The 13,457-nt window shown below is 30.5% G+C and overlaps 1 protein-coding gene across 5 annotated transcripts in view; it reads right to left on the bottom strand.

Moving 5' to 3' along the window:
• LOC107445872 (uncharacterized) overlaps positions 1 to 13,457 on the bottom strand; it is a 256,280-nt gene that overhangs the window by 109,096 nt on the left and 133,727 nt on the right. For all 5 annotated transcript variants that reach the window (XM_071184745.2, XM_071184742.2, XM_071184746.2 and 2 more), the window contains one exon: positions 4,563 to 4,603. The gene's annotated coding sequence lies outside the window, so the exon portion shown is untranslated. The remainder of the gene's footprint in view (positions 1 to 4,562; positions 4,604 to 13,457) is intronic.

The following is a 13,457-nucleotide window of genomic DNA, read 5'->3' as shown; positions in this document are numbered from 1 at the left end:
AGTTCTGATTCCTCCGGATCTATACATCCTGATATCCTGAAAATTTAATCACTTGCTCTTCCAACTATAATGTATGTGCCCAATAAATATCATTCTGTTATTTGCATTCCTTCCTGGTGTAGCAATTTTAATGGTCAGTAGTGTATTTATTTTTTTGCAATTTTTTTCCATAGCATATATATTAATTTCAATTATTTCTTAAAAAATTGAAAATTTAGGAAAAATGAATGCTTTAACATATTTCCAGAAATGCTTCAGCTGAAAATTTTGATCAAGTTTAGAGTTTTTCCTTTTTACAGCAGTCGTAAAAAAGAAATTTGTGTTGTGACTTTCATATCGTGAATATCATAAAATTGAATCTAATTTTTTTGTAACTTTTCGAAATCCCAATTTAGTATTTTTTTTTTTTTGTTTAAAAAATCATAGTAATGATTCAGCTATAGTTTTTCGAATCTGAAATAGTACCAGTTTTTAGGATTTTAACATATATTGTTATATGGACGCTGTACAGCGGGAAAAACAATTCACGGCAAATTCTGTTTATCGCACAAATTTTAAAAAAATTAACAAAAGAAAGAGCTACTCCAGAAAGTAGGCGTTTCATTCTTTCTTACTTTTATTTTTATTTCTTTATCTATTATCTGCGACGGTTAAAGCGATGACGCTATCATATCAATAGGTTCATACCTACATAAAACATCTATGAACATTTAAAATTTACAGGTCCTGTAATAAAGTAAATCTCTGTGTATATGAATAAAACTATTTTTGTGTGTTCCATATTGCATTAATTTCTTCAAAACATTTCAGTACCGATCATAATATAAAAAAATAAAAAATTTACTCGAATTATGTGTTTCGAATAATCTTGGCTTCACCGGTCACCGGTGACCCCGTGACTCTACGAGAAAACTCAGTGCCGGTGACCGGTGACCTCCATGGCATTCAGCGTGTTAATCATCTTGAGTTTCAGTTAGTTAAGTTTTCTCTTCGCTTTTTCTTTTACACATAAGTGATAAAATTTTTTTAGAAGGTATTAATTTACTAATTTCCTTGTTTAGACATCAAAAGCCGTGTGGCGAGGTCTTAGAATTTTTCCTTTAGCCGACACATATGTGGGACTCGATTTCTAAGTAATCCTTCCATATCACGGGTTGGAACCTCCAAATGAGAGCTCGATGTCATCTCTCATATGGACAAACTATGCAAAATTTTTCGTTAAAGTAATCTTCCCTATGTAATAGTGAGTAGCAGTTTCTTTAAAATATAATCATAATAAAACAATGATCAACCACATAATGCATAGGCAATCAGAAGTATTAGCCTTATCTTATCTTCTTATGATAAACCATAAGTGATTTACACAGAAATTGCATCAAATGCATTGAAAATGCATTGAAAGTTAGGCATAAATATGAAAAGCATTAGTTGCCAAATTTTACTTTATGATGAATTTTCCAGATAGGAACGAAATGTTAATTGAATTTTAATTGTAAGCAGAAATAGTTTTTGATTTTGTCAGAACCATTGCACACTATCGTAGAATTATCATGCATTTATACATTTAGTTAAATTTTTTATATGGATTAATTATTACTAAAATTATTTTAAATGAAAATTATAAATTTAAGAAATGGAAATAAATGTATACATTCTGCTACCTCTTTAAGCGTAGAAAAAAAATCAATTATAAATAAGTAAAAGTTGGTAGCCAAACACTAGAGCTTTAAGTTAATACAATCACAGAGCTGCCAACGCAGAAGCAGTAGCCAAATGATAATTTTTTGGCAAATTGTTTCATTTTGCCCTCATTTCAATACTTCTCTGCACAATGGATACAGAGATGCCAATTGCTTCGGTTTCAACAAAATAATTAAAAAAAAAAAAAAAAAAAAAAAACGGTAGAGAACAACAAACTAAAATTTGCAGATTTTGGGTAAATTATGCCAATTTTTTAAAAGACTCAGCACAGCTTAACTGTAACAAAGTGGTGTATCACACCAGCCCTTGAATTATTTAGAAGTAGTTGTGAGCAAAATCTGCCTAACTCGAATTTACTAAATCAAGAATCATACATTGAAAGACTACCACTCGAAAATATTTATCTGTCAAGTTGCAGAGTTAAAACGGGCGACAAAAAAAAGAAGAAAAAAAAATACTGACTATTAAAATTCAAACTTTTATTAAAAGAGATTAAAATTCGTAACTTTTCTATGGAAACTAAACGTAAAGAATGTTTTTATTTTAACCTCTTCGAGATGGGCGAGTTATATATTCATACCCTCCAACTGCTACGGAATTTCCGTAGTTTCAGAAATCTTCTTTTCTGACGGTAGCAAAATTAATGTCTTAATATTTAAAAAAAAAATTAATTTTAGAGTAACTTGTCCACTATTACTTATAAAAAAGCAGGCCATATGGCTAGATTCTTAAGTTCTGATAAAAGTTTTATGAGAGATCCATTTGCTTTAAAAATTTCTACTTTGGTTCGCTACCACTAGAAAGAATTATTTTCAAAATCCTCATAAGTTGGAGGGTATGTATAAGCATTCACAGGGTGGCGACAATCAGGATTAAAAAGAAAAAAAACTGGTAGCCGAACTATTTTTAAAGCAATTCAATTTCGGGCGTATTTATAATAGTTTACTGCCGGCCAGGTGGCCGAGTGGTTAGCGTGCCTGACTGCGAAGCCAATGGCTGCTGGTTCGAATCCCGCTCTGAGCATAGATGTTTCTCTCTCTGTTGTCTCCTGATGTGTGAATGTATGAATGTGGCCCACCCTATGAACGGGCATTTGTGGCAGTGTGGCGTGGGTAATGTAATGAGCAATGTGGTATACCTATTCCGGCATTTTCTAAGGCGGCGAAGAGCGAAATTTCAGTGCGTGTCGAAAAGTTTGTTTTATTTTATTTACTACTATTTAATTCAAATTAAAAATTTATGTAGTTTTACTTCTGCATTGGAGAATAAATTCGTAATCAATTCGCTGTAACTCGAAGTACGATAACTCGAATATTACTATAACTTGATTTTCTTGCCCCTTCCTTTGCAACACACACACAATGTCTTTCGCACTCTTCATGGAGAAGATAAAGGTGTCCCTCTTGAAGTATGTGAACAGTGGTCAAATGAAACGTTACCAAATTTGCTTCATGGATACAGTGAAAATGATGTTTTCAATATTGATGAAATGGGTTTATTTTTTAAATGTCTTCCAAATAAGACTATGATGTTTAAGGATAAAAACTGCTCAGGGGGTAAAATGAGCAAGGAACGTTTGACTGTCCCAGTTGGAGGAAATGCGTCTGGGACAGAGAAATTGCCCTTACTTGTTACCGGAAAGAACCGAAATCCCCGATGTTTCAAGAATGTAAAAACGTATCTAACAGAAAGTTTTGGATGACATCAGTTTTATTTGAAGACTATGTAAAAAAATTGGATCGGAAATTCTTCATTAAAAAAAGAAAAGTGATACTCTTTATGGATAAATGCACAGCACATAGTGATCTACCTAATTTGAAAGCAGTAAACTTGCAGTTTCTCCCGCCAAACACAACAGCAAAGTTGCAGCCGATGGACCAGGGTATCATAAAGTGCTTCAAACAGTGTTATCGTAAATAGCTTGTCAGAAAAATGATTAATAAGCATTAATTAAATAATCCGACAATATTTTGAAAGTCCAAAACCGAAACTAACGATAAGTCGAACTTCCGATATGTCGAAGTTTTTCGTCAGTCCTATCAGATTCGAGTTATCGCGAATTCACTGTATAAACGACTACTTTAGTTCGTAATATAAACGACCAATTTAGAGGAAAAAGTCAGTCAAACTAGGCATAGCATTTTTTTTTTTTTTTATTCTTCTCGATTTCGTAAGAATACATTTCTGACTTGCCCGTCCAGAAACGATTGAATATGAATAATTTGATAGAGCGTCGGGAGAAATGAATCGAGTTTCTACCAAATTTCGTATTTTTAGTTGCTTGTGGCATCCTTGCAGTTAGCAACTCGTGTTTATGGTGTTTGTATGCAGTGGTGGAAAAAATAATTCTGAATAAAATTTAATAAATCTAACATAAAATGTTAAATTATAAAATCTACTACTACTTTAAATATTCAAATCGCATTGTTTCGATAGATCGGGACTACTTGGCAGGCGTGCAATTAGTTTTGCACATATTATATTTCATGCGACTAATCGTTTTCTTCTTCCCTTCTTTGTTCTATTTCAAATAACAACCAACATGTATTAACAATAGTTTTAAATCAGTCGAGTAATTTCAATTATTTGCTGATTTTGCCTGACTGTCTATGTTCGACTAACAGTAATCATATTTACATTCGATCAGCTAAAAAGCGAATAAATTCGTAAATACGCAGACATTGTTGAAGTAGCAGTTCTGAAAACAATAAAACTGCAACTTATTATTTCAACTTCGTCCAAGCTTGTCGAAATCATTGTTTCCCTGCATAATTTGAAGATTAAAAATTGAGCTAATAATTCCTTTTAAAAAATATTTTTAATAAATATTATCGGAAATTGATAGAATTATTAGTACATACCTCTAAACCAATCCCATTTGTAGCATTTCTTAATATTTCACCTAGAAAAAAATTTTTAATTAAAAAACCTGAATGGTTACAGATAGAGCAGTAGATATTTCTTAAATCAATAAAATGATGGCAGACAGAACTATCTAAGTACTAATACAATCACTACTAATACAATTATTACTAATAAAACACATGTACTACCACAGTTTCATTTCCTTAAGAAAAGAACAAAATTTTTTAAGCACACTGAGTACGAAATGGTTAATATTTTTAAAGAAATATGAGCACTGGATTATGAAGAAGGTTGTTTTATTTCTATTCTGTATAACTTAGCGACTATTTGATTAATTTACCACAGTTATAGGGGATGCCAACTTGCTACACTTTGAGGATACTATCTTTCTAGTTGTAGCGAAATTTATGTTTTTACCGGTGATTCTTGGTTTATTAAGTTTGATTTTAAGCTATATTGCCCACCATAACATTTAAATAATCCAAAAGTTCATATAAAAAGCTAATTAGTTTAAAAAATCTTGGGGTAAGCCTATCAAAGTGACGACTGAATTAACTAAAAAATTGCAAATTTTACTTTTTCATTCTCTACCACTTATTGAAAGAAGCTATTCTCACCCCAGCTTTAACCCTTTGGGGACGGGTGATTCAGAAAAGCATTCGTACAAAATCAGAATCAAGTTGTAATTAAATAAAAAACGGTAACTTAAATGAAGTCGTTGCTAATTTGACAGACTTACTTTGCTTTTAATTTAATTATTGTTAGTTTAAACATATATATAATCAATGTTAATTCAAAGTATAACTAAATAGTTTTATTTTGAACAAAGGATTGGTGAATTAAATAAATCAAACAATTATTACTCCGCCCACAAATAAACTACTAAAGAAATACTTTGATTACCAGTTTTAAATTTTTAACCTGATTGATACGGTTTTATGCTGTCACGTATTTGTGACAGTCGGCCCGAAAGGGTTAACCCTTTCTAAATCCATTTAAAGTATACTTACCACCAATTTTTAAAGTCCTTTTCAACTTTTCTACCACTTTTAATTTAGGTTTCCATTTGTTTATAACTTCAGATTTCTTGAAGTGCGTTTGAATGAAATTGGCAACCATTTTTTAGTATAACAAAACGTATAAAAGTTACGAAATCATACCTGCCAACTTTTGATCCTTTCCATTATAATTTTTGCCAGTGGTATTAAAATGGAATTAAAACTTCAATTTTAAGCAAACAAATACGTTGTATTTGAGAAAAGTTAAGTTGACAACCATGATAGTAACGCATATTGATATATGTGCTTAGTTTTTGCAAGAATAGTGGTGATCAAAATCATTTAAAAATTAAATTTATAAAAGAAAAAATAGTATATATTTACTACCACTTCAAATATGAAAATAAAATCTTCCGGAAAATCCGGAAGAGTTGGCAGGTATGCAAAATGCATAGTTCCTTTTGAAGTTCGTAGCATTTATGAAATTTATTTTATATATAAAGAAAATTAAAAGTCAATAAGTTCTTAACAAGTCGTGGTAAATATACTTAAGACCAAAAAAAAAATATCATTAAAATTTAAATTCATTTTTTATAAGCTAAATGAATTTTTCTTTTCTTATATCAATTACTATTCTTATATGAATTTCAATTCCAAAAATTCCTTAATTTACTTTTACTAGAAATAAACAGCCCAATAAAGGGTTAAGCATAGAAAAGTCTCAGACTTGCCATCCAAATATAAATATTTTTACATAAGTGTATAGGCGGCAAAAAAAAGTCCTCTTTTCTTTCTCGCGTTGGCAGCAAAGAATTAAAATATCAAAAGTTTGAACTGTCATAAGCATAAATGCTTAAACGTACATGTTTTTAAATCTCTGAATGCATTCCAGACGCATTTTGATATTATCTTAAAAAGTTGGAGTGCAATTCCATTGGCTCCTGGATTTTTATTTATTTTGCAATAGCGTGAAAAGCCTTATCGTTATTAAGGTGGCTTAGAGCAGTAACTCAAGATTATCGGGATGTTGCGAGTAAAAGCATTAAATGTCGTATGAAGGTAACTTTAGGGTATGTTAATAAATATTAGTGTAGAAGCCCTCCGGTGAAAGAAATTCTGCATGGGGTGGGGGTGAAAGGCAAGGCTGCTTATTTTTCGAAGAATAAAATACAAGCAGCAAGAATGTCTTCGGGCTGAAAGCTTACCCAGAGGAATATGATAAATAATTATGGCTAACAATTATTTGAGTTACGAAATCAGACGCAAAAATGTTTTTCTCCTTTAAATTATAATACCATTCTTTCGACAGATTGAGATTTTTAACTATTTCCATAAGAGAAGTAGCCGCAATCTGGGAAATATGGTATCAACATATTTTCTCTTCTCAATTATAATACCAATCTTTCGACAGATTGAGATTTTTAACTATTTCCATAAGAGAAGTAGCCGCAATCTGGAAAGTATGGTATCAACATATTTTCTCTTCTCAATTATAATACCAATCTTTCGACAGATTGAGATTTTTAACTATTTCCATAAGAGAAGTAGCCGCAATCTGGGAAATATGGTACCAACATATTTTCTCCTCTCAATTATAATACCATTCTTTCGAAACATTAGGATTTTTAACTATTCACATATGAGGAGTAGCCGCAATCTGGGAAATATGGTTCTCGATATTCTCCAGTAAAGCGGTCGAAAATGTGAAATCCTTGTTTTGCCATCTGAATCCTTAATTATCTAAAGAAAATTCTATGCAAAAATGAATTATTAATGATCACTTTTAATGAATTTATTTCATAATTATCGAGAAAATTTTGAACTATGAGAAACACCAACTTTAAAACTTATTAAACTGTGTAATTTTAAATGAATACAATACGAATTCGATTTAGAAAACATTAAGAGTTCGAAATCGGTCGAATACTTCATAATAAATGAAAATTTTAAAATACAGCTTTTTTGAAATTTCAAAACTCAGAAGCTATTGACCAATTTTTTTAAACTTATTTTTTAGTACAGTACTTATTTTATAGGCTTATTCATAGCTACCAAGCTGATTGATCACTTTAAATCTAATACATTTTTAAAAGCGACATTTAAAAAATAAAACAATATTTCACTTTAACTTTTTGCATTAAAAAACATTGAAATCATGAACAAAACTATTTATCCAGACAACGTATGCTTAACGTATTCATGATAAAAAGTAGTGATAACAATTGATAAAATTCAACTGTGAACAGGCAAATAAACAAAGGTCTCAGATAAAATTTGACTGTATACACACTCCAAATCCTTTTATTACTCTTTTTACAGATATGAGGCTGATTGTTTTAAATAATTGTAAGAGCATCATCAGCATTTGTGAGTTATTTTCAAAATTCAGAACACAGATGACATTTTATGAAGTACTAGTAAGCTCTACACCCCCTTCGCTTCTCTCACTTACTCCCACAATTGCTTCACATTCATTTTTGCTTTTTGTTGATAAACAGATTGTTAATTTAAAAAAAAAATCATTTAAAAGAACTGAAACTTTTTACACGCAGACTTCTTTCTTTTTATTGTATTAACACTGATTCAGTCCCGGATAAAACCTGACCTTACTCAGAATTTTATTCTATACCATCTTGTCTTTGGCTGAAAATTGCAAATTCATCACCCTAATAGTTTACCACAATTCAATTTGCAATTTTATTGAGTTAAAATTTAGACATTACAGAGTTCTCAAAGGTTCGCCAAAATAATTAAAATGGTAATGAGATTTGCATCCTAAAACGCATTTGTTAGTTTTAAAAATGCAACGCGAAACATTCAGGAATACTACATTAACAGAGATGCCAACTGCTCCGGACACGCCAAAATAATTTAAAAAACTGTAAATAATTTCTAAGTAAATTTTGCAAATATATGACTACTTCTGCTAACTTTTTAAAAGGTATTGCAAAACGTAAGGGCTATAAGTGGCGAATTATATAAGCCAGAGAATTATTTAGAAATAGTGGTGGATAAAAATCTACTAAATTGAATTTATTAAACCAAGAATCACAAATGATAAACTACCACTTTAAAATATTTATTTTCTGTCCGGAGCAAGTTGGCATCTCTGCATTTATTCAATGACACAAAACATTTATAGAAGTAAACATTACCAGTCATCTTCGGGTGAAAAACATTTAAATTTAAATTATTGCTTGATTTTAAAATTACTCACATATTTTGAAAACACGTAGACACGTCACTAGATTACCATATCGTTGAAAGATCTGAACTGATAATTTTGTTCGGTAATCAGTGCTAATTCGTCAATTCGATAACTATATGATTTTCGGTAACTATATAATCTCGTTCCACGGAACGCAAATGCGGGTTAGTTCAATCGAAAAGTCCTACATGAAGGGAAATTTCTCCCAATACTTGACCAAGGAGTTCCCTTGTCTTCTGGATTAGGTTCAAAACTAAAAGGCTACGGAGTATATTATTATTTATAATCGTAAATCCAAAAAAATGGGTCAGCTGTTCAACGCGACTGTTCTAAAATAAAATAAAATATATAATCTCGTTAAATATTCTTCGCCTAAGAGATTATTTCGCAAGAGGGAGAAAATTTAATTCCTAATCTTCTTTTAAAATTTTAAATATTAATTTTGGATTAAATTTGCAGCCATGTGTGTACGCAACTCTTTGAAGTGATGTAAGAATTACCATTGTTAAAGAAGTGGTAGAGGATTAACGCTTATGATAAGTGCATAGTTTTTAATGAGGCTACCACTTTAGTTTTAAAATATATAGCAAATACATTTCAGGAAAATAAATATTTTAGCTTTAACTGCTTAAGGTAAGTCAGATTCACAGTGAAACCTCTAAAGTTTGGCAATGATTCAAATCACTAATTAAAAATGCAAATTTTTTGTTTCTTTAACATTTTATCAACCACTTTAAATTTTGAAAATACAAGCATAAAGATAACCTCATATATCGATCAAACGCGCACATCGATCAAACATACTCATAGAGATGAAAGAGCAGATAGCCTTATCAGGCTAGGTACTCTGAAAAATTTGATTAGTTCAGATCAAACGCGCCTGGAAAAAATTAAAAGGTAGTAGTGATATTGATTTAAAAAAATATTATTATGTTAGTACTTTCCAGAACATTATATTTTGTGTAACCTCTTAGAGACGGTAGAGTCATATTAGCACTCTCAGGTCGGCGGTAATCCAGGTGGAGAAAAATAAAACTGGTAGGCAAAATATTTCCATAGCAGTTTACTTGGAGAGAGCATCAGTACTTAATTTTAAAAAAATTAGACTGTAACACTTTGAACTAACATTAGTTAGATATATTAGAATTAAATTGAGAGCAAAAATAAGGCTTGTCCAAACTTTTTATTTTGCTACGGCTTTTTATTTTTTTTCCATCCTGATTCTGGTCCCGAAAAGGTTAAGTAAACATATATAGAACCGAAGTTTGTAGGTACGAAATTTTATTTCGATAATGGAAGCTATTATTACGAAATTTTCAGCTTTTTTACAACAAAATTGGTACTAGTTATTAATTTTTCCAGGAAAATAAATCCGCGAGTGGCCACAACCGAGAAAATTTACTAACTGGCAACATAAGTCTTAATTTCATTTCTATTTTAGGAATTAAATGAAGCAGTTTTAACATCTAATTATATTTCTTTTTTTCGCAAACATGTTTTGGTAGTTAAGAATTAGTCAGAACAATTTTTTTTTTCAATCTCTCTGTACCAGTTTTAAATTTCTTCCAGTTTTGGAAACCCTGTATGCCTTTATCGCGACTGACCACACTTCGGAAAAGAGAAAAAAACTGGTAGTGAAACTAAATTATATGCACACATAATTTTCAGGAGGAATTAGATATACAGTCAACCCCGCTTAAAGGAATACCATCGGTTCTAGCCAAATCTATGCTATTAAGCGGGTTATTCGATTAAAAGGGGAGTGCTATATTCAATCTTAAATTCTAAATTTTTGTGAAATTTTACTTTTTAATGGTATTTAATGCGTAGTATAGCGTTTTGATTAAATAAACTCAGTTTTATGATCAATAAATAATTATAATTTAATTCAAACTTTCTGCCTTAGTATCACAAAAAAATATCATTTAAAGTTACATAAAAATAAATCAATGTTAGTGAATCATGTTGGAACTAAAATATTATTTGATCCCATCCGAAAAATTCTATAATTGAAGACTGTGTTTTGTACACGCTTAATTCGTCAATTTATCAAAATTAGATTTTCCCTTTTAGTTTCTACTAAAATTTTCATGATTCGTGCATATTCCTTTCAAACACATTCAGATTTTTTATTTTTTTAATTCTTCGAAACTTGAGAAATTTCTAATTAATGCGCTATTTTAGTAGGGGATTTTTTTTTAAATTTATTGATTCTAAGATTCATTGTTTTTTTTTTCAATTAATTTAAATCATTCCCTTTCGCTCTCAACTTGCAATCAACTCAAAATTATTCACAGGATTAAGCAATTATTCTACTTAAGAGAAAACATTCTTTACACTAGTGTATTAGGTTTTTAAAACTTAATGATGCATCAAGAGGGGACCACAAGTCTTGACCTAAAAACAAATCCCTCTATCCCTTTTTTACATTCTAAATGATGTGCGAGTGAAGTAAGTCAAAGAGGAGTAAAACACCCTTCGTTTACTCCAATGTATAGATTTGATATAGGCAGCAAGATTTGATTAATTTTTCAACTTCATCCCAAACACCTACTAATGAATAAGAAGTCCCTATTGAAATTACCATCTTGTATCCTTATCTTAAAAAGGGAAATTGTATTTTAGCTGGTGAAACATTTCTCAAAAATAAAATTTTTTTCTTCATTTCAGTACCCCTTCTTTATGCAATTAAGCGGGGGGCAAAAAACAACAAATAACCATTTAAACGGGGAAATTTAACATTAGTTTAATATAAAATGACTTGGTTCCATTAAATTTTATTCGTATAAGCGGGTTATTCGATTATCCGAGGGACGATTAAGTGGGGACGACTGTGTATAAATACCAGGACTTTTTTACAGTTACAACATTTTAAATACTCTGTTATCTGGAAAAATATGAAGTGTGATAGATAATTTATCATAATAATTGTAATAGCTTTCACTTCACTTTTTACGAAATTTAGGAATGAAATGATTTTACTACCAGTTTTTTTCCCCTTCTATTCTGGGATACCTTATACCTGAAAGGCCTACCTAATTTAATGACTCTAGTTCAATGATACGCCAACTTCAAGATAAATAATATATAAGCCATTTCGCACTCCTAAGAAGCCCTTTATATATAAATCCAAGTACTCCCTCAATGATCACAAATGTGTGGCTTCTTTGCTTAAAACCTTCGTCTAAGCTTTTGCGCCCGCTCCTATAATTCAGTGGGTTAATGGATAACTAAAATGGCTTCACCTGTCCCAAGTTAAAATATCTCATGCGGAAAAACTCGTCAACAAATGAGCTCGAATGATTATTTTAATCAACATTGATAAAAATAATACAAAACAATGTGATAGATTATAATAGCGATAGAAATATTGTAATTTCGCGAAATTCCATACAGAGCCGGACTAAAGCAGGGGCATGAGGGACAGTTGCTCCGGGCCCCCACATCAGAGGGGCCCCCCAAATCGAATAGAAAGTTTAATTAACGTTTCCTTCTTTAATGAACTCTTTTTTGAACAAAATATCAATACAATGTTACATTCGTCAGTTTTATGTTAGCTTCTTCATTAATCTATCGTATGAACTCAAAAAATCTATATTTCGTAAATCCATGGCTTTCTAGAGCAGAATTCAGCTAAATTTTCGCAATTACGATGGATAGATTTCGCCGATCAAAACCTTGTATTTTTATATATCGAAATTGTACAGAAATACGGACATCACAGATTGACTTGAGTCGCTCAGAAGCCAATGCGATTAAGTCCAAAACACAAAAATTGAGAAAATTAATGTTTTTTTGATACATTAGTTTTTAAAATTCATGGTTTATTAATTTAATTAGAAAAGTGTATAAAGTCTTTTTTCGAGGTGTGAACTCTTCAAAAAAACAAGATACGTACAGGATGTGAAAATAAAAACGTTAAGTATTTATTGAAATAATGACAGCATCTTAAAAATTTTAGGACTTATACCTTTTGGCAGCTGAAAAAGATATGAAATATATATAGTCTACTAGTATAAACGAACTTTTATTTTTCACAATCATCACTAGATACAGTGACTAATAGAAAATAAATTGTTGGATTATTTCAAAAATTGTTTTGTACTTCAAAACTAGAATGGCACTTTTCTTTGTTTTAGGAAATGAAAATAAAATAAATAAATAAAAAAAAAACTAAAAATACCACATTTTAAAAAAATACTATGAAAAATACCATACCCCTTTTTTTGGTGTAAAAATACTACGTCTGGCAACCCTGAGTTACTATGAATTTCTTGTTTTTCAGTGTTACCAACAAATATCGAAAGAAGAAGAATAATTTAATTTTTATTTCAAAGTTTATGTAAAAAAATATTGATAAAAGGTGGACTTATTCACAATGGCTTCTGAAATTATTATACAATATATTCAGAAGCTATTAAAAAAAGGGCTGTCTGACCTAGAAAAAAGTAACCAACGAGTAAATCCTTTAATAACTAAGAAGATTATTATTTATTTCATCAAAATTTCCAAAAATCAGAAAATATCAAAAAATGGACTTAACCGCATTGGCTTCTGAGCGGCTCACTTAATTGAGCCATCATAATTGCGAACATTTAGCTGAATATGAGTTTTTGAGTGATAAACAACAAAAATATTCCGTTTGTCTACTCTAGTCCCATCTCCCTTACATAACTTTAAAAATG

Source organism: Parasteatoda tepidariorum, chromosome 5, assembly GCF_982258835.1.
Source record: "Parasteatoda tepidariorum strain Cologne lab strain chromosome 5, Ptep-v5.0, whole genome shotgun sequence".
In the NCBI taxonomy this organism is placed as follows: Eukaryota; Metazoa; Arthropoda; class Arachnida; order Araneae; family Theridiidae; genus Parasteatoda; species Parasteatoda tepidariorum.
This window is presented reverse-complemented; position numbering and strand designations above follow the sequence as displayed.